At 38.6% G+C, this 21,581-nt stretch overlaps 2 protein-coding genes across 22 annotated transcripts in view; one reads left to right on the forward strand and one right to left on the reverse strand.

The window, feature by feature from the left end:
- rxfp3.3a2 (relaxin family peptide receptor 3.3a2) overlaps positions 1-13,236 on the reverse strand; it is a 446,825-nt gene extending 433,589 nt beyond the window's left edge. Inside the window, exon 1 of the mRNA XM_083558781.1 lies at positions 13,221-13,236. The gene's annotated coding sequence lies outside the window, so the exon portion shown is untranslated. The remainder of the gene's footprint in view (positions 1-13,220) is intronic.
- The window catches only part of neo1a (neogenin 1a), a 119,046-nt gene that overhangs the window by 18,050 nt on the left and 79,415 nt on the right, over positions 1-21,581 (forward strand). The window lies entirely within an intron of this gene.

Here is a 21,581-nt window from a genome sequence, read left to right on the forward strand (position 1 = left end):
ATTACCAACAGTAACCTTGGAAACTGTGGTCCCAGCTCTTTTCAGGTCATTGACCAGCTCCTCCCTTGTAGTTCTGGGCTGATTTCTCACCTTAGGATCACTGAGACCCCACGAGGTGAGCTCTTTCATGGAGCCCCAGTCCGAGGGAGATTGACAGTCATGTTTAGCTTCTTCCATTTTCTAATGATTGCTCCAACAGTGGACCTTTTTTCACCAAGCTGCTTGACAATTTCCCCGTAGCCCTTTCCAGCCTTGTGGAGGTGTACAATTTTGTCTCTAGTGTCTTTGGACAGCTCTTTGGTCTTGGCCATGTTAGTAGTTGGATTCTTACTGATTGTATGGGGTGGACAGGTGTCTTTATGCAACTAACGACCTCAAACATGTGCATCTAATTTAGGATAATAAATGTAGTGGAGGTGGACATTTTAAAGGCAGACTAACAGGTCTTTGAGGGTCAGAATTCTAGCTGATAGACAGGTGTTCAAATACTTATTTGCAGCTGTATCATACAAATAAATAGTTTAAAAATCATATATTGTGATTATGTCTCTCACAGTGGACATGCACCTACGATGACAATTTCAGACCCCTCCATGATTTCTAAGTGGGAGAACTTGCAAAATAGCAGGGTGTTCAAATACTTATTTTCCTCACTGTATATATATGTGTGTGTGTGTGTGTGTGTGTGTGTGTGTGTGTGTGTGTGTGTGTGTGTGTGTGTGTGTGTGTGTGTGTGTGTGTGTGTGTGTGTGTATATATATATATATATATATATATATATATATATACATACACACACACACATTATTTATATATATATATATATATATATATATATATATATATATATATATATATATATATAATGTATATAATGTATATAAAAGACTATATATAAGGCCATATTGGTATTGTTAGAAAAGATTTTACAGGGCACTTTTCTGGGATAGTGCATTTATCTAGTTTTTATTATAAAAGTATAAATATATATAAAAGTTTTTTTTTTTAACCAAATTGTTTGGAGGCTGGTTTGCTGTACTAATTCAAATTAAATTAAAGTAGTAAAAATATAATTATTCAAGTATTAAATTCCTCCCCCTCTTTTTTGTAACTATTAATTGTATTATTAAAACCTGTTATGCTCCCTATGAAAAGCATAGTGAAAAATAAGATTAAACAATAAAACATTTCCTAATAAAGATTACATCACCCTTTTTTGGAATCAATTACAAGTTTAAAAAAATAAAGATAAAAAAGGCTACATGTGTTTTAGAAATAAGAGTAGTAGTTGTACCTTCATGTCATGGAGTTTCAGCAGAGCATGAACAAAACCACCATATTTTCATGTGCAAGGCCGGTTATACCGGCTGTGTGTAAATTAGTGCTGGGTGTCATGGTGATGTTGCAACTCAGACACCAGTATTAGTGTTATACTGTAATGCGCTTTCTATCTGTGATGGTTGATCTACTGTAATAATCCAGTTATGATCATTTTTAAGGTTTGTAGAATTATAGTATACCAATCCTGTCAACCCATTTTATGCCCATAGCAGACACTACTTGGTACTAATAGATATGAATAGAATTATAGTAGGTGAGCGCCTTGCAAATGATCCAAATGTTTATTGACTCGTTTGCATCACCAGCTACACTCGCTTGTATGCATGTTAAAGTTTACATACCCACATTGAGAACAGACGGGTGTTTAGGCCTATGCACGTGAAAAAGCATAAAAATAGTTTTAACAGAGAATGTTTCTATATGACAGATGTAGAACACTGCTCAAAAATCTAATTTATAACAATTTATCAGACAGTTTTATCCTAAGAAGTGATCAATATTTTAGAATATAATTTACTGCCACTTAGATTTTCAGCACTCCATTGGTTATAATGGTTTCTGAATTTGCTGGTGGAGTTTTTATTTTTAAGGTTACGTTCAGCATTTTAGCACAAATCTCTGATCGGGGACTCTTTTTGTGTTGTTCTACCCATTCAGGGTGGGAACGGTTTCTTAGGTAACTTAAGTAATTCGATTACAAAAATTCATAGAGGCAAATAAATTGACATTACCTGCTAAAATCTGGAGCGCTCCGGCCAGGTAAAGCCGCTGCAGAATGAAAAAGTCGAGGAACGGGGAGAAAGCTGCGAAAGGCGACTAGAAGATTAAAAGAAAACGTGAAGAAGTTTCCAAAGTTTGGGATGACTTCAAACTAAAACCTAAAGAAGGTTACTATTTTTAAAGTAATTTGAAATAGATTTTTATATCTTTTTATATAAAGTGCGTTTAAAAGGTCTCTCCGCAGTGAGAGCACGATTTTAAAGCTGGTGATAAATACGCGGCTTTAGATCTGAATTTCAAGCAGTTTTTCCAGATTCAAGATTCAAATAATTAAATACATGAGTGAGAATAATTGAGTTTCATTAAACAAATATTTTCCCATAACCTACTTTATGCAGCCACTGCAGAGGGACTTTATGAATGCACCGCATTTGTATTTTAATGTAATATGGCAATTAAATGCACTAAATAGGTTTAGTTTTCCCTGATATTCTTGTACACTCTTTCAGCAATAAAAATTTACATTTTCCTAATGAGAAAAGAAAATTACTCGTTCATTTTAAGAGACCTGCCTTATTTTCTCTTTCTCTTAGTATTGCTTTTTAATAAAGAACTAAGTAGAAAGTACTTTTTACCCGACAACTCAATTAATTGATGGGATAAAGGTTAGAATACTCGGTTACTTAAGTAATCGATAGCAGCAGCCCTACTCTCTTTGACTAGTGGGATTCAAATTGACAATTTCCAGATTTGGAAGTTGAAAGCTTCATGGCCTAAATTCTGACATACATTCTGGATTTGTTTCATTAAGTGGTAATTAAATAATGAGTCATATGAGACTAACCAAACCCTGAATGTTAATTACGAATGAATATACTGGGTAAGTAAGGAGAACATTTCCACTTCAAAGTACAAACCATGTAACTATACAAGAACCATATCCAGAATGCTCTCCAAAAATCACTTGATTTTCTTCTTCGTTCTTAGGAAGCTGCTTATCCTAATTTCACTAGAAAATGAGAGTATATCATTGCCTCACAGCTTCACAAAGGAGGTTTGTGCCAGAATGGCAAAAGTGAACTTGCTAAATATGAACAGTTTAAACACTTTGAATATGTGAAAGACAGCCGGCTGCTCATTTATGAACCATCATTGGCAGAAAAAAAAGCAAGCACAAATTTTTGTTAGCAATGAATGCTGTTTATCTGAACATCATATAAAAAAAATTCCTGCTGATTTTATGTGTTTTTCTTCTCTTGTCATATTTTTCTCCTGGTTTCTAGTATTGTTTGTCTACAAATTCATGTTCCTCCTCTCACTTGTGTAATAGCAGCTACTAGTGTTTGCTCTCTAACCGGACTATCTTTTTATTTTCTTCTTTTATTTTGTCGTTGTGGAATATGGGGAAGATTTACGTTCTCTCACTTGAGAAATTTTGCACATCTTCAGACTTTGTTACATGAAACGAAGACACTTGCAGGTAGTATTCTGTGCCGTTTGATCGTGATATTGATATAATGCCTCTGTTACTGCTGAGCCTTATCTGGTGCTACTGTTTTTGTGATTCACTTACTGCATCGTAAAAACATTGCGTCGTAGATATTTTTTTCCATCTCTACTCTGTCCGTCAGTTTATCTAGCTCTGTTCTGACATGTTTTGGATGAGTGACGGAGTAGACTGGAGCAGTAGCTGATAGTTGACCTTTTCATCACGATGGCAGCATGGTGCTTTGGGCAAAGTGTCTTTGCTCCTCCTCCTGAGTCTCGCCACTGGATGCCTTTTTACAAAGTGATGTCAGGCTTTTCTGTTTATTTTGGACCGGAAGCTAGCTAGCTCTCTCTCTCTCTCTCTCTCTCTCTCTCTCTCTCTCTCTCTCTCTCTCTCTCTCTCTCTCTCTCTCTCTCTCTCTCTCTCTCTCTCTCTCCTGTTTTCCTGTTTTCTCGCTACTAATCTGGTGTTGTCAGCTGTCCAGCAGAATCTCACTTTGGCTTTGCCGTCCACTGCCTGCTCTATAACACAGGCCTACTGCTTCTAAGTGGGTAATGTTTTTAACTTCAGCAAGCTCAGACTGCTTGTGTAATGCGATTCCAGATTTATTGGCTGAGACGAATGGAAATCACTTTTTTAAGTCCGGCTCGAAATGTGATTATATCAAGAGGCTCTCGTTCAAAGAAAAGTTTCAGAGAATGTTGCGTGTTGTGAATGAGATTTTTGCCATGTTGCCTTCTACTAGTTGACTATTGTCAACTAATACAAACGTTTTTTTTAAATACTAATCATTAAATCCATATACGCCATTATTTTAATCATGATGATACTTGATTGTGAGCATCATAAAAATATCAGAATTATGTTACAACTAAAATACATTCACACCACAACAGATTTTTATCCCTTTGTAAACTCTTTACCCTGTATAGTCGGCGTATTTGTGGGAATTTTTTTTAAATCGGCTTTACTTTTTTGTAGACGATGATTGTGATTATTTTGCCTGCAAGAAATGGAAACTCCGCCAAATATATAAAACTATACAAAAATATACAACCTTACAAAAACTTTAATGAAAAAAATTATACAATCTAATAGAAACTATACGTAGTTATTTAATGTCATCAAAAATATTCTCCTCAGCCACATAATTAATTTTTTGCGCACAAGATTTCACACATTAGTGTTTATTATAAATCTAGATTTCTAGGAAAAAATATATTTTTTGGTGCGCATGTTTTTTGTTGTGGTTCATCTTTTGACTCGATTTAATGTTAAGTCAGTCTCCGTCTTCTGCGTTTAATTTATATCAGCATTTGTTCTCTGATTATTAGCCTTGACAATGGCGTTAAAGAGGGGCAAATTGATTTTAAATGATATGTATTGGACAGTTAATTAAGATACCTAATTGTCTATTTGAGGAAGCCATCAAGCTGTTGAGGCTGAGTGCTGTACAGATGCTGCCTCAGGAACCTTGTGCCTTCGAAGTTAATGTCACTCTACTCTTATTGATTGTTTTCCACACCCTTTGCCCTATTATGGCTGCGAACCGTCCAAGGCTGCTATAAACAATTAGGCTGCAGCCGCTGTTATTATAGCTGCAACATGTACTTTACACCCTTTAAGTGATTTCCCCCTGGCAGAGGACGAGGCAGCTGCATGCAACCTGCGACTCTCACCCCCCCCCCCTTTCCACGTCCTATCGGAGGAGAGGGAGCTGTAAAAATGGAGGGCGTCTGTTTTTGCCTCCTTTTTTCTTCTGAGGTTTTATTTATACCCTCTACATCGGGACAAAAGAAATACAGCCAGTGTAATGTATCATGGATGAAATGTATGAAGTGTCGCTTGAGTGATTCAGCAGGGACTTCTGGGTGAGGTTTTAATTTTTTTTAATATCTCTGAGTTCATGACTTGAACAGTTTGGCTTTGTTCATTTTTTTTATAGAGCTTTTAACATTAAACACTCTCACAAAGCAACTTTTTTCTGGATGGAGATTTGTGTTCCTGATGAGTGATGAAGCTGTTAGAAGTCGAAACAGAAATAAAAAAGCAACGCAGTGAAAAATGAATGATGAAACGGGCAAATACGATATACATAATTGCACTGACAGTAAAATAATGCTCAAAGCAAAAAGAATGAAAAATGTATCTTCTGAATTTATATATTCTTGAAAAACTGCTTTGTGACAAAATCCATTGTTAAAAGCTGTATACAGAATAGAATTTAATTGAACTGAATTATCATCTTTGTTACATTAGATACAAGTTTTAGGTGAAACCATATATTATAAACCATGATAGATGTAATATTTTTGCCTTGCACTAAAAAAAATCCCATCTGCATAAACATTGCTTCCTGAAATCTCACATTTATTAAATAATAATAATTAAAAAAAAAATTTATTTCCAAACAAAAAGGTTTTGTTTTGCATAAACACACCAGCACTGCAATGGTCTTTCAAAAACGGTAATGTCAAAGGTTTAAGAATATCATTAACATTATCAGCTGCGTATGTAAAAAAGGTCAAATGCATAAATACACAAACATAAACAAACACCAAGGATTCCTATATGAGGATTGACTGCATAATTTTGAACTTGAATACAAAGTAAACAAGACCCGAGTATTATCGATGATCTCCCTTCCATGAACATTCATATCGTTCTACAGTTCAGATGAGGTCCAACTAAATCCTCAATACAGAAATCTCTCTGGTATACCTCATCACTCTGGAGTAATGAAATAAGAACAAAATACTGAATTTACAATAATTTAAAGATCATAGCAGGGACATAATGGTCAGAAAAAACAGTGTGCTAAGTAATGTTTTTGATGTTCAGTGGTGTTTGTGTCTGAACCTGTCGCAGAAGAACTACTGATTGTGGCGATTTCTATTAATTATTTGCAGATCCAAATGGAATGTACAAGCTTAAACAAGTCAGGATTAATCTTGCATAAAAAAAAGTATGTTTAAAGACTGAGGGAGAGTGAAAACCAGTAGTACAGTGTAAAATTTGCATCCCCTCATTGTACATGATGGAACACAATGACATAAAAGAATGGGTTGAGTTTGGCTTTGCTTATCCTCGTAAAAGGAAGATTCACTACAAATCAAACCAAAGTTGATTAAATGGTCCTTTCCTGAAGGGTGTGGTCTCTGCAGGGCACAAGGGCTCACACAATAGTTTGTGAAACTATGACCTTCACAATCTTGACTGAGTTACAGAGATGTATTACACTTCACATTGCTCCACCATCATCAAAACACCAGCCGAGGGGATATATTTTGAAAGAGCAGTGTATATCTCCTGTATACCTCCAGGGAGGTGTAGAATAGATCCCAAAGGGCATTGAAGGTGTTTTGGCCGGTTGTCATGACCCATCAAATATTCAGACTTTATGCTTGGGTTTCTCTTCATCTTTTTTATGCAAATGTTTCTAATTCTGATATTTGGTAAATATATATATAAAAAAAAAGGTTTTATTAGTTTTTCTTTAGTGCTTATTGTGCATACTAACCTTTGGGGTTAAGGGTTAGGTAGGGGGTAAGGAAAGGTAAGGAATCTAGCTTGGGTCTTGGGTAGGTATGGTTGGATAGTGGTTAGTAGACTTGCCTCACACCTCCCAAATTGTGGGATTGAATCACACTCTGCCTTGTGTGCATGGAGTTTACATTGCTTTTCCCATTCTTTGGGTTTTTTGTAAACCCTATAGCACATACAGGGGTTAATGTCATGTTTGCAATGCATGTTTTTATATTGTGCCAAATGCTAGTGTGTTTGCATAATTGTGTTTTGTCATGGGTTGGCACCTTGTCCAGTATGTTCCTTGAGTTCCCTGGAAAAAGCTTTAAGCTGCTCCATAACCATTTGTAGGGTAAGCAATGTAAAAATGGATGGCTGGGTATTCTGGTATCTCTTTCATGTTAACTTGCACAGGCCCACAAATATAATTTGTCTGGTTATGTATGACGTAACAAGGCAACACAGGCCTCTGTGTTTTTCCTTTCCACATGCTCTCGTTTTATCGATAATAGGTGCTTTGTCCAATATGTTACAACCTGGGCAAGGATGGGTTATGCTGAGCTCAGATAGGAAATAGTCTTTCCATTTCCTTTAGCCTTTACAGGATGACTAGCCTGCAACTGCGTTGCAATGAGATAAAAATATGTAAGCAAAACTAAACTAGCATGGTAATGTTAGTTCACCAGCACTGCTCATTTGTGGTCCCACATTCTTGTTAGTTTCACGAAATTAGAACCCTATACGAAAGTTTTAGTAGCTAAACACAAAGACTTGTTGAAGGAAAAAAGCTTTGCTCAGTTGTAAATCGTCAGCATGCTGCTTGTACAGGTCTCCAGAGTGAGTTTGCAAGCTGTCCGCCAGGTGATTACCGCAAGCAGTCTGGTTCATAGACAGGTGAAGGGTAAAAAGGTCTCTGCCTGTGAGTCTATGCTAGGTTTTACTGAAAAGTCCAGACGTGTCTTTGGCTGTACTACTTTCAGGTGTGGGGTTTGAGGTATCTGAGCTGGTGTGTGACTTGGGCTTTCTGGTTTTCTCAGTGATTTAAAACTCAACAGCTAAATAGCTATAAGTTGGTTGTACAGGATCTGTAACATCATGTATTAGAAGTATTTCTTTTTTACCTGACACAAATGATTTTTTTTTTGTTCCAAAAGCAAAAAGCTTTAACTCATAAAGAATCAAATATCAAAAGGAATGTATGTGCACACCTTAATTTTGCACAAGTTCTATGGGTATGTGTGTGTGTGTGTGTGTGTGTGTGTGTGTGTGTGTGTGTGTGTGTGTGTGTGTGTGTGTGTGCTTGATCAGTCTTTTACACTCGGATAATTGTGGTGGTTTACCTCCTACAACTAAGGCTTAATACCCCAATTAGCCTTTTTTTCCCCTTATCTGCATTATTCCCCATAGCACTAACAACAATTTCATTCAGATTCATTCCTAGAAGTTTATCTTTTAATAAGCAAGCCAAGCCAGGACAATACTAAAATCACACGTCTGTGTTTATGAGGTATTTGTGATATCTTAATTCCGCTAGACCTTCTACATCATGCAACATTAGTGTTTTTTGTTTTTGTTGTTAACAAGCACCAGTCTTAAATGAGTCATGGCTGTGTCTGATTGGGTTCTCTGTGGGATTGAGTCAAGGCCCCTTGCCATCTCTGATTGCCTTCCACTTCCAATAACTCAACAGGAAGTAATCAGTTCCATGCCAGGAGTTTTAACCCCTGCTGCCTCCCCCATCTGGAAACAAGATGCAAATGAATGCGCAATGGGAATACCGGACCGTTAGTGGCAAGAGCCAGCCGACATATAGACTTTCCTCAGCAGGAAGCAACAGGCGGCGTCCGAGAAAAGGGCCAGTTCTATTCACTTTCCATCATAGCTGCTTCTATTATGGCTTTAATTCGGTACTAAGGAGATTATTTTTTTAAGACAGTCCAGCCTGTTTCTATAATCTCGCGCTTCACACACAGTGTTGAAGCTCAACGCTAGCTGTTTGTTCACACGCTCTTGTGGAATGATGAAAATGTCTGGAAATGAGTCTGAATGCTCACATAATGCTCTATAATTGTTTTTCTAAAATCTTTTGATCGGTTAGATCTGCCTATGGTTTGGAAGGGTGCTATGTAATGTTATGTTAGTCCTTTGAAATCATGCACAAAATTTCAGGCACGTTGCAAATGGAAGGGTAAAATCAAGTACGAGTCAAAAGTTATGCTAAATGTTATATACAACTAAATCTAACCTCAGACTTTGTTGTTTTCAGCCCTCAGTTTATCACATGACATCATAGTCACTGTCACTGCTGAATGGTAATTAAAAAGGTATTTCTCTACTTGATGATAATATAGTCATATATGTATTTAGATCGAGTAATTTATTTACTATATAAATAAACATACAGGTTGCTGTTCTGAGAAGATACTGCATGATGAGAGCGCACAATGCACAATAGAAATCTATTTTTATCGAATTGAAGACTTTCAACTCAGGTCGAATGCAGCATTAATAGTAGCCATGTTGTTAGTTTATATTGTAAACAGTTACTGATTTTTATCTGGGAAAAGTAGCACAGTTGTCTTAGGTTTTACCTTGTATTTGCTAGTAGGAATCCCAATAAAACTACAGTCAGTGCAATCAAAATATGCCGAAAGATAAAATAATTTATCCAGCTGTGCCACAATGCTTCATGCATGTCATTCGAAAGGACCAATAGTTAAGCTTCATGCTGGCCAGGGAAGGTTTAACTTTCCTTAAATTGATGGCTTTTATGGAAGATGAGACAAATATACTGGGGGGATGAAGGGGGAAAAAAAAGGTTTTCTAAAATGTAGCTTTTCTTTATTAATTGGTCTTTATAAAAGTGTCTAACAGTAGGGAATAGTGTATAATAGGTGGCCAGACACAATTTAATATATTATTCTGGTATTGCATAACTCAAGAAAAGAACATTCCCCTCCTAGGTGGAAAATTTTACATTTTACATCAAACCGTTTAGTTTAGTATATGACTATATCAGAATAATGTCAGCAAACATGCATCTCCAAGTAGGCCAGCATGTGTGACTGGTGAGGAGCATCCACATTTTGATGCATTATCCTGCCGTCTTAGAGCAGAAGTGTCAGCAAGCATCAGTAACTAGCATTGTGGAGCCCTGGGCTGTGTTGCCTGACCCAAAGCATCTGTAATACTGGGGGCATCTTCTTGCCTGCTGATTTTTTGGTCGCCTCTCCAGGGAAACGGCCAGTGAAGTAGGACAAGTCTGGTGTCGGCAACTGACTGAAATGAAGACGTCTGGTGGAGGCGGGCTGTGATCAGACAGCGCTCCTGCCGTGCATTCATCTATGTTCTGTGGAAATGGCGCTGAGAGTCCCAACAGAGGGATGGGACTGGGCTGTCATCCGTCACAGTTGCCTTTGTTTGAAAAACAGGGCGCTCTGCCCACTCCTTGAGACAAACTAAGGTTGTCCAACAACTGTTGGTTTTCCTTCAAGAGGCTCCATTATGCTAGAGAAAACAAAGACAGTAGATACTTGTGTTTTGTCTAATTCAGTGCTTTATTTCTCCTTCGGAAATGATGAATCAATTTAGATAAACTGTATAATAATGCACACTTTCCTCATATTTTCCTGTTTCAGGAATGAGCCAGCTTAATGATCCAGGAAGCAAATATTGTGTTTGAGTTCTTTAAGCTTTTTAGCTTTCTTTTAAAGAAAATGAGAGAGACTTGCACACACTGGCATTCTCCTATTTAAAACCCTCCTCCCTCCAATTTAGAGCTTTTGGTGAAGGATCTGTCCGATGCGAGACCTGTAATTAAATTGAAACGCGACTCTCCCCGGAAAGCCTTTTAGTGGGGGAGCGAAGCTTTGCGCAGATCTATTTTTTCCCCCCATCGTATGTATGTCTCCGGAAACACGCACCGAACAGTCTTCTAGCGAGCAGATAAAGCCTCAGCTACTTGCGACTGCCTGAACAACATCCCGCTCTCATTTATTCTCCCAATTTACGTGACACAAATCAGAAGGAGGGCAGCACCCAGAGACGCACAATAGGCAAAAATCCGTACAAATAGTCAGAGCTCACAGAGTGTAATATAGCCATTAGAGGTGTTTTTCAGGTGCAATCTGTCTTTGTGGAGGAGGAACAGCAATGTGCCGCACTAGCACTGTAGTTCATTTGGAACACGTCTGACACATTGCACCTCTTAACCATGCCAGCTCACTTTGATTTTACATCGCCTAATCTCTGGAGGAAGAAGTGCATTACTGTTATTTATGGCAGTGCGTAATAATTCGCCCAGAACTCATAATGGATTGTACGAGCGGTCTGGTCTGGTGAACTGATTTCTCTCTATAGGAGCAGTCCAGCTAAATGAGTGATGCAATAGAATATTTGGGTTTAATTCTTTTATGCTCCCTCCTTGAATCGGCCTAGACGTGAAGGTTGAATCGATACCTAATGAATTTCATATTACATTCATTTATCACAATGGAAAGGGAAAATGAATATAAAGCTGCTAGAAATCAGTGCACGCCCTGATACAAATCCCAAGTATACAAATGAATAGTTTTGCTACTCTTGAAACGGATTGTCCTTTTTCGTCCTTTTCACCCGATGCCTGATATTGATTAGCACCGAGATGGCAAGCAGTATCTGATTTGATGTTTACTGCCTGACAAAATGTGTCCAGGCACACTGCAGCAGGCAGCTCTTACTGGAAATCCCTCTCAGGTTACCTGTCTGCAGCGAGTGTGCGAAATCCTTTGTGCATGAAACCCTTTGTTGCATCTTGCCATGTTTTTTTCTTTTTTTTCTTTTTTAAAGCTTTTAAAGAGTCCTGTCTTGGCTTGCATATTACCCGCTTGCTTTCCCTCTCTGCACTGTTTGGAATACAAAATGTTGTGTAATACTTACGCAATCCCAAAGCTGGATGGGACAAATCTAGCCCGGTATAAAATGCTCACTTGTATTTTAAGAGGATTTGATCTCAGGGTTGATGGTTTCTTTATTCCAGCAAACACGGACGCTCAAACATGGGTAGGTGAGTTGTTTGTAGTAGAGCCATGGGTCTGCCACGGATGAAGTAGGAGGGGGGAGGTTCAGGGTTAGAGAGACGGGGTCCCACCGGGACTCAACACGCTCATTACAGCCAGGAGGCCGCCATTGCCTGAGGGTCACCATGGTAACGGGTGGTATGTGATTCCCACAACAATGCCGATCCTCCCCCAACCTTCCCTGCCATTCCCCCAATCAGCACATGAAACAATCTATTTCTCTGCATACTCCATAATAGTGGACTCTTGTGAAGCTTTACCTTGTGGTGGTGGTGAGACTTTATACACTAGCATGCATGCTTGTAAATGCTGCACATGCTTTTGTGAGCAGGGATAATCGTGATACATTTTTTCCAGTGCAATTGTGTGATGGTGGATGCATCAGGTCTAAACATTAGCCACACATTTAAGAATAAAGAGGCTTTTAAAGAGTGTTTGTATTTGTTTGATGAAGCCTATGTTATGAGCATGTGCTTGTGGATACATTAGGCACAGACTGAATTCTGGGACAGCAACAGAATTAGCACTGGTTACTCCAGTGCACAGACAAGTGGGTTGGGAGTCTTCCGACTGCACTGATCACCAATTAGCACGACCTATTGAGCACCCCTGCCAATCTTCGAAGGTCTTGCTAGACATGTTCTAATGAGGATCTGGTCATATCTATTATTCATTTACATTGCACATCAATATGTATGTTACAATTACATGTGCCAATGGTGGGTAATAATCATATAACGCTGTAATTTTCTCAGCAGAGCTGGTAGACAAACTTTGCAAATCCACACATTAATGTAACATTAAATTAAACATTAACATTTTATAGTTTGTATACCCAACTCCAGAGTTCATTGAAAGAAAAAAGTGTAATCATTCCAACCAGCTGGTCTAAAGGTTCTTTGTGACTGGAGGATTGTCAAATAGACAGAACTGCTGAGGATGTAGCGATGTAAAAATGCCATATGTTCCTGATCTGCCATATTGCTGGTGTGGCATGTACAGGATGTGCCATATTGGCTTCCTGGTCCTGCAGTGCTGGTGGCTACTACCTGGTGAGATGCCACCTGCCTACAGACCAGTCTTGCCACACTCTCTACGGATTTTCAGTAACAAGAAATGTTGTCCTCCAGAAGGCAGGCTTGTCTTATTGGGTCACACTGGGTGAATCCCATGAATAACAAGAGTGTTGATTGATTGTATTTTCAACAGGGTATTCTTGTACATGATTGTGCATATGTGTCTGTGGGTTAAAAGTTTTTGTATTTGCATAGAAGTCTGTTGCCATGTCTGGACGTTATAAGTTTTGTTATTATGAATAAGATGAATTAAGTTTTTTTTTTTTGCATATAGAAGGATCCACGATTTATCATTTTATCACTCTGCTTACCCAAACAAAAGGGAAGTTGGTCTAGATCTGTCATGGGGGCCATATCTATCATTATCCCTGTTAAGCTTTGACATATATGAGGCAAAAGGAAGCACGATTTATAAATTTTTTCCCAGAGGATGATTATAGCAGTATACTATATGGATGGACTATAGTTTAATACTCCATTCTGTATTTAACCCAACCCCCCCCCCCCCCCCCCCAAACACACCCACACACTTGTTTTCCTCTTAATTATGATTCTTATTTAGCCATTGCTGTGGCAGCCTTTTGTTTGTCCCGCTTTTGTCTTTGTGAACTAGCCATTTTTAGGGAGGACCCTGCTATCACACCGTGTTTTGAACCCCTGTGGTCTTGTATTATACTGCACTCAACACTCAACATGCTCTCAATTGTAAAGAATTTATTTCTAATTACTTTCCTTAAGATAAAATCATTTATGTTTATAATTAAACTCTTAAGCTTGAGTGGTGTCTTAGATATTGGACTTTTGAGTTTTCATCATTTACATGCTAGTCTTTTTTCACTTTGGTTTCTGTTTCCGACATTAGGCACACAACCATTTGGCTGCCTGCTGATAATGTGCCTATAGGATTTAGCGTTTTCTTTGCGATGCTGCAGTGCTTTAGTCAGTTTAGCTCTCTCACCTTCAGATCCATTGAGACAGATCCATTGTCCATGCTGTAATTTGTTAGGAAAATTAGTCTTTTCATTTTTAATCCCTTATGTATGTTGTTTGTTTTTTGTTCTTTAGAAATGAAGTGCAGTTTAATGCCCTATTGTATTTTCAGCATAGCAAACAAAGGAATAACAAAAATGCATCAAGCATCTAATTAGCACTAAAAGCATTATGGATATTACAAAATAAACTTATAGGAAGTCAGGGTCCTATTTTTGTTATTCAAGGCCACTATGTTACTGAGGATTCATCGATCTTTAGGATGTTGATTGTGAGTGATTAAAATTATCCACCATGCTTGGATTATGTTCTTAATGTTCACGCATTTTATAGTCCTGACACCAGTTGTGGGAGATTTAGAGACAAATCTACTTTTGAACCTGCATTGCTGTTTGTCTTGCACATATACTGGTTGCTGTGTGTTTGAGAGACTGGACAACAATGCAAATGAGAAATTGGGACACTCTGCTCCAGCACTTGTTGACATGATGGTTCACAGGATTAATATCTGCGATGCCTTAATATCTCCATGTTTATATGGCATTACACTAAGCAGGCATGGTGCCTTACTTTATCACAAGACCTTTGTATGTAAACAAGCGAAGGACAAGCGTAGACTTCCGTATCCGTGAATAACCTGCAACTGGCAGAAGCATATGAATAATTAAACATGTTCTTTCACTGTGATGGAGAGCGTGTCTGTGCTTAGGGAACGGCACTCCAGCCGTGAAGAGGGGCCTTGGTCATTAAATATAAAAATTGTTTGTTGCTATTAATGTCCCCCCCCCTCTCAAATCATGGTGTGTGAATTGGAAAAGGACAGTCCATTTAGCTGCCTGTTTTTGTTTGAGTATACTCTGCTTCCGGCATGCTGTTTGTTTCCTTTTCATTTCTCTTTCCTTGAATTGAAGCATGTCGTCACCTCCACCCAGATCCCTTTCTTTTTTACCCAATTAAAAATGGCATGTCTCTTTTGGGTTTGTCAGGAAATAAAGACTAATCTGTGTTAGACAAATGCATCTGTAATAAAGGAGTTGCTCTCGCTTCGTGTTAAAAGCCTTTTAGTAGCATTGGTGTTAAATATTTCCTCCCGTTACAAATCGGCGAAGGCAGCTACATGCGTATTTATGTATTCAAAAGCTGAGTGGCGCTTCATGAAAGCAGATACAGCCAGCATAAAAATAGGCTTGTAGAGGGGATTAAAGGTTCATGGCCAGAGTACCCTTCTGTTTGGTGCTCGCCACAGATGACCAAGCCTGGGTCGCTCTTCAGGAAAGAGCTTTTTTAGAAAGGCCAAATCATCACTGCTGCTGAAGTAGATGGATGTTCAAAACACAAGCAGGCAAACACGATGGTCTTTTTCTACTGAAATGCAGAAAAGCGAGTTGTGTTTTCTGTAATAGCTAAGGTTTTTCTGTTATGCTGGCCATTTCTGAAAATGGATGCAATAGATGATCAGAAAAGCCTTTTGCAGCTTTGGTACCCCCCCGTTCCATTAGTTGTTGATGCTCTTCAACGTGAGATGAAGCAGCATTGCTTTGATAAGGAAGACTTTAGATCTCTGTGGCAAATAGGTTTATTGAGTGAGGCTGCATGTTCATGTTCAGTGATGGACAGTCTTCATCTTCTGAGCTCTTTTCACACAAAATAGATAATCAGCATAACTTTTCCATTAGTGCGTGTTTTTTGTTTTTTTTTTCCGCATCAGTTGTAGCTGCAGACTGAATAAAGGTTGATATTTAACCAGCATGTTTATACCTGCCATAAAAATTGTCAAACTAGATGTGACACAAATCAAAGGATTTTAGCCTTTATTACTTAATCGGTCTCTTTGGCCGGAGATGATTTGCTCTAAATGACATTCCAGATTGACTCTGCCATTCTTTTCACCAAGAATTTCATTTTTGACACAAATGGCTAAAGTGGCACAATGAAAACATCTTCATTTGAGGGTTCTCCTGAAAATGCTAAAGCCATCAGTGGGCAAAAGACTAACGGAGCAGATATTAGTCATGGCCTCTCCGGGCAGCCGTGGAGGGATCACATTACTCTCTCAAAGTCAGTCAGAACAACACTTGCAATTGTTTGGCATTTCTGAACTTATGAATGTGGAAGAGGACCGATAGTACTCTGAGTGCCAAAGGAATTCTGGATACTTATGCAAATGTTACTGTATCTTCCCGTATAATGTATATGCCCAGGAACTGTTTTAGGTCTTTGTTCTGAAAGTATTCTTAGGAGATCTTTTCTGTTTTGTGTCTGTATTTATCAGTAAATAAAGTAAACTTGTCATGCATTATTATTTGCTACCCACTAAGAATATTGGATGTATAGGATGTCAGTGGTAATGTTTGGTTCCATACTGATTTTTATGAATTTTGAGTCCCCCGCTTATACTTGTTTGGTCGATTGAGACAATTGAGGGACGAAGGGATGAAGCAATTTCTTTTTTTTTTTTAGTTGTTGGTGTCAACAAACAATATATGAAGAAAGTATTGTGCGGTTGACCCAGATATGGGCAAGGACATGTTTTCCAGAGCTGTGGGTTGTGTGTGCAGAGGTCTAAAGATAAGACAAGGTGTGTTTTGTCAGGTTCGATGGAAATCAGCCAGGGTGCACATCTGTGTCAAGTGCTTTGGCGCACCCCTCTCTGTGTTTATGAGAGAGGTGCTGGAATGTCATGGCGTAGATAGGAAGGGAAGATAAAAAGAATCCACGGTCCAGATCTCTCATTCCTTTGTATAAATGCCCTGCCAACACGTGCACACAAGCAGGCTGTGTTTGTGTCTGCGTGGTTTCGTAGTTTGTGTTATTGGCTTCTTATCTGTGAAAGACTGATAACCACCACAGTGGGGTAATTCTCCATGTCAACAAAGAAAACACTGTTGGCTCTGTAAAGCCTACTCCTCCCACACAAAGACCATCTCCGGTCTGACCTTTTGCAAGCTTGTTTGTTTAACACCTCCATTTGGTCCATTCCTTAAACTTGCGACAGTGGTGCCTCTACTGATTTGAACACAATTTATGTACAGTATAATAACACCTGCATTTAAATGAGGGCTGGAGGGGAAATTGTGCCAGCTATAGATAAGCACCTGCAGTATCATGCCTCAATTAAAAAAAAAAAAAGATCTGGTCACATGCTTAGGTACGGGTTTGGGTTACTCGTTCTGAGAATAGAGCCTGTCTGTGTGGGGTCTCGTTCTTTTTTTCTAAACCACCAGTGCTGTTAATGCACTGGCTTCCTTTCCTAATCTCTTCTCCCCTCATGGGAAGGTCTGTGAAGCTCAGGCACTGAGTTTAACATGAGCAACAATCCCCTCCCCTAACCAGGAATCTGGCACAACAAAGGCAACAAAAAACAGTAATGGGGAACAGAAGAAAGGAGAGCAAGGCATTCCAGGGCACCACAGTGGAACGGCAGGCTCGGCTTTTAGCCATTTGGAACCTTTGAGAGGGGGAGATAGCGTGCAAATAACTCCCACTAATGACGACTCTTGAAATCAGCTCTCCTTATCTTTACTTGATGTTTGGCCATTTAACCCTTACAGAAAGAAAGGAAGCCGTCTGCAAGCTTTCAAGTCTCAATTTGCATTTAGAAATTAATTTGACTAGGATGCATACCTTTTTTGGTTTCGCAGGTTCAGAAGAGAACTGCCTGAAAATTTAATAATTTTGTACATATTTGTAAAAGTGTATTAACATGTACTTAGTGTATCAACCTGATCTGCTGCAGTGAATTTCTTTTACTTAGGCACAAAGTGCTCTTTTAAATTTACCGTAGTTCACTTCTCATGAACAGTGTGCATGTATATGGCTCTCCTTATCCAACTATAGATAATGAATGCTGTTGCCTAGGGTTAACTTTAACTTCTGTGAATCTGTGAACATCACTGTCTGCAAATGAGTGTCTGTCAACAAGCTTAAAGTGAGCGTGGGCCCCAGGGGGTGGCGTCACGTGGCCCAAGAAAGAATATAGGGAAAACTAAAAACAAAGAATCTGTAAAAGGAAAACATGTTCACATGTTTTAGAATGGGCTATATAATAATACTTTATAAAGCATGCTGTGATAGGCAAGTTATTAATAATAAGGGTGGCATGATTTGTGCCTTATTTCTCTATTAGAGCACGACCAAAGGAATTGTTTATTCATTTGTACTTCAACTTTTTCTCAACTTTAACAATTTGCTCTTTAAAACTCACTTATTTTTTCCATTTATACTTAAATGTATATATTATGCGAGTTATCACATAAATAATAGCAGCTTAAAATAGTTTTATCAGCATCTTTTATTCAATATAATAGATAAAAATGCAATTCCCTGTGACTTAACCTGCTGTGACTGACCTGTGCTACTGCAACTGTCTGTCTATTGCGAATCTGACACTCAAAAATCTTAACCTTTTTAAATAATCTTTTAATCTGTTAATAATAAATTATATATAATAGATTATATTTCAATGTTCAGGTCTGTGTTGTTGTTTTTACAGAATAAAAAACGTATACAAAAAATGGAATTTGTCTTGCAGCTGGAACTGTGGTCAAAATTGCTGGCCAATTGTTGTTCTTATACACTTCGAACATATCCTGGTTCTTCCCAGCCTGTCAGACCAGGGTTTTCTTGATGCACAGCAATGCAGATATTATGATATGTGGTTGAGATTCTGGAGGTGTGCTCCTGTGTGAGCCTCTGCATGCTACACTAACTCAGAATTTACGCACGTTTATGTGCAGCTTTGCAGAACTATAAAGTGGTCTTTAACCGCAAATGTTTTCCAACTCGCATAAAGAAATGCACTTCGGAATGGGATTCTGTAGCGCGTTATAACGAACCTTTGATCACCCCTCTGCCACGGCGTTAAACGATTCCTTCCAAATCTTACAGAACATGCAGGAACTAGCAGTGTGTTTTCTTCGAAGCACACCTTCCTCACACAGGCTTTGAAGCCTATTACAGACTCGAGCACGTCCACAGCACATTAATTTTTTCTTCTGCAACATGGGATTGACTTGCTGAATTTTTTTTTTTTTTTTTTACTGATCGAGTGGAGCAGACAGTGATTTTGTAGATAGGAGGATAGTGTTTCCCCCTTGCACGTTTCTCAGTCTTAGCACTGGAATTGACTTTCTGAATAGCTATGCTATAGCAGATTAGATCAGGTACAGTGCTCCAGAGAGTCGAGCTGTTAGTTTTAGAATAATGCGCTAATTAAAATTGCTTGAGTGGGATATGTTGTTCAAGTCACCCTGCTAATGAAGAAGTGTTTGGTGCCAAATGTGAAATTAACCTGCACTGCACTTGCTGCTGGGTGTTCGGCTCTGTGGGTGGGAGGGTGTGAATGTGGAAAACTGAATAAATCTTCTATGAATCATAGCACAGTGAGGGATGATGAAACAAACCACATGTTAGTGAATCGTAGTAAACTGGTATGAATGTAAGATTTGTTTCTGTACCTGTGCGGTGCAATAACTTTCCTCGCATTTCTAGTATACTTATACTTACAGAATACTTGTGTGTCCATCACTGCTGGTATTTGTGTAAATGAATTTCTGGAAATGACTTTATATATTAGCTTTTTTTCATGGATGTTCACACTGTTTCTGCAGGATACTTATGGAATAAAGACAAAGAAGAGAATTTCAGACAACGCTATTGCTTGAAAACTGGCTTTGAAACCCAGTGCTGACAAATTGCTTGGTGGCTGAGTTTGCAGAGCTGTGCTGGAGTTTATTGATTTTGGTTTGTGCATGTGAGCAAGATAGCAAAGAAAATCCTATAGTGTGTTTCATAAAAGTAGAAGAAAAAAAACATAATAGTTTTTATATAATTACGTGCACTTCATTTTCCTCATTCCTGGAGGAGTAAGATAAATGGTGTTATATGTGAAGATCATCTCATGGGTAGGAAACTATTAGATGTAGTAAAATCGTTCATCAGCCATACTGTGTTCATTTCCTAAAGGTAATTTTCCACATTTTTAAAAGAAATAACCATTTACTATTAGCTGGGTAAACAGTATTTTCCAGTTGAAATGTTCTTAATTATTCTCGGCCCTGCATTATTAAGATACCAGTCAGAAGCTTTAAACTCTTGGACATATACTGATCACTGAGGGCCACATACATCTGCTGATCCACAAAGGGCCAAGGATGGGTTCCTGCAATGCAGTCCAGCGATATGAGACAACCCCCTGTGGTGAAGGAGTGATGGGGTTTAAATCCCGAGCATCTGCTAGGAGCACATCCAAGAGTGGCCATAGTGTGGAAGTGAATCCAGGGTCACTGCTCACCATCAGAGACTTCACCCCATACCCCCACTATCCAAATCATGTGTCTGAGTCTCATGGCCTTGAGCAATCTCTTTATTTATTAATAGAGTTTTCTATCATGTCCTGCCACCTTGATGGGAATGAATGCTCTGCAGTTGTTCATCCCTCTGACTGGTGTAGGCCACTACTTAACGCACGTCTCAAGGGTAAATGGGAAAAAGCAAGCTTGTTTTTGTTTCTTTACAAAATATGCCATACCCTTCACAAACCATGCAAAGTATTTGGTAATCAACCATTTTCTGTATTGCAGAGTATATAATTATAATTTTTTTAACCAATACACCAGTTGCATTGGGTACAACCTTGTCATTCTGCAAAATCGAATTTATTAAAAGAGAAATTTCATTCATTGTTTCAATCTGTTTCATTCCATATGGCATCCATTGGGAACAAGAAGAAAAGGTGGAACCCTAGAAAGAGCTTTAAATTTTTCTTTGCCTCTGCTTTCGTGGGTGGCTGTGTAGACAAGTCCTTGAGCTATTCTGTCTTGCTTTGATGACTGAAGGAGATGGAGTTCCAATCAGTGTGGTTAATTACTGTGTCCAGAGGAGGTGAGCGGGGCAGCAGCTAGTGAAGCGATGGGGAAATTACCTGAGTGCTCCTGGGATTTGCTGTCTGCTAGAGCCAGCAGGTTGGCTCACTGACATCAGAGATACTGCTTCATATTTTCTTTACAGCTTTGCTACACTTCTTCCTCTCATTTGTTCCATTGATATAGACCCAAGCTGTTTTTGTGTTAGTGTAAAATGGGAAATGCTAAATATAATGAATGTTGTAGTGAACAATGAAATCTGTCCATGCATCATTTTCTGGTAAACCAAATTCTCGGCATGTGTGGAATTCTGTTTTGTCAGACAATAAAGAGAATCTGCTCTTTTATCTTTTACTTCACCTGAGGCATGCCGCTTGTTTCTCATGGGGTGACGGTGCCAAGGAAATTGGCTAACCAAAGTTAGGTCCCTGGTCTCTGTAAATGAAGCCATTGCACATTTTGAATTTATTCATTGTGGATGCCAAACTGCGCTGAGCTCTGTCTCTGAGCAGATGTTGCG

The sequence above is a fragment of the Silurus aristotelis genome (assembly GCF_946808225.1).
Source record: "Silurus aristotelis genome assembly, chromosome: 13".
Taxonomy (NCBI): domain Eukaryota; kingdom Metazoa; phylum Chordata; class Actinopteri; order Siluriformes; family Siluridae; genus Silurus; species Silurus aristotelis.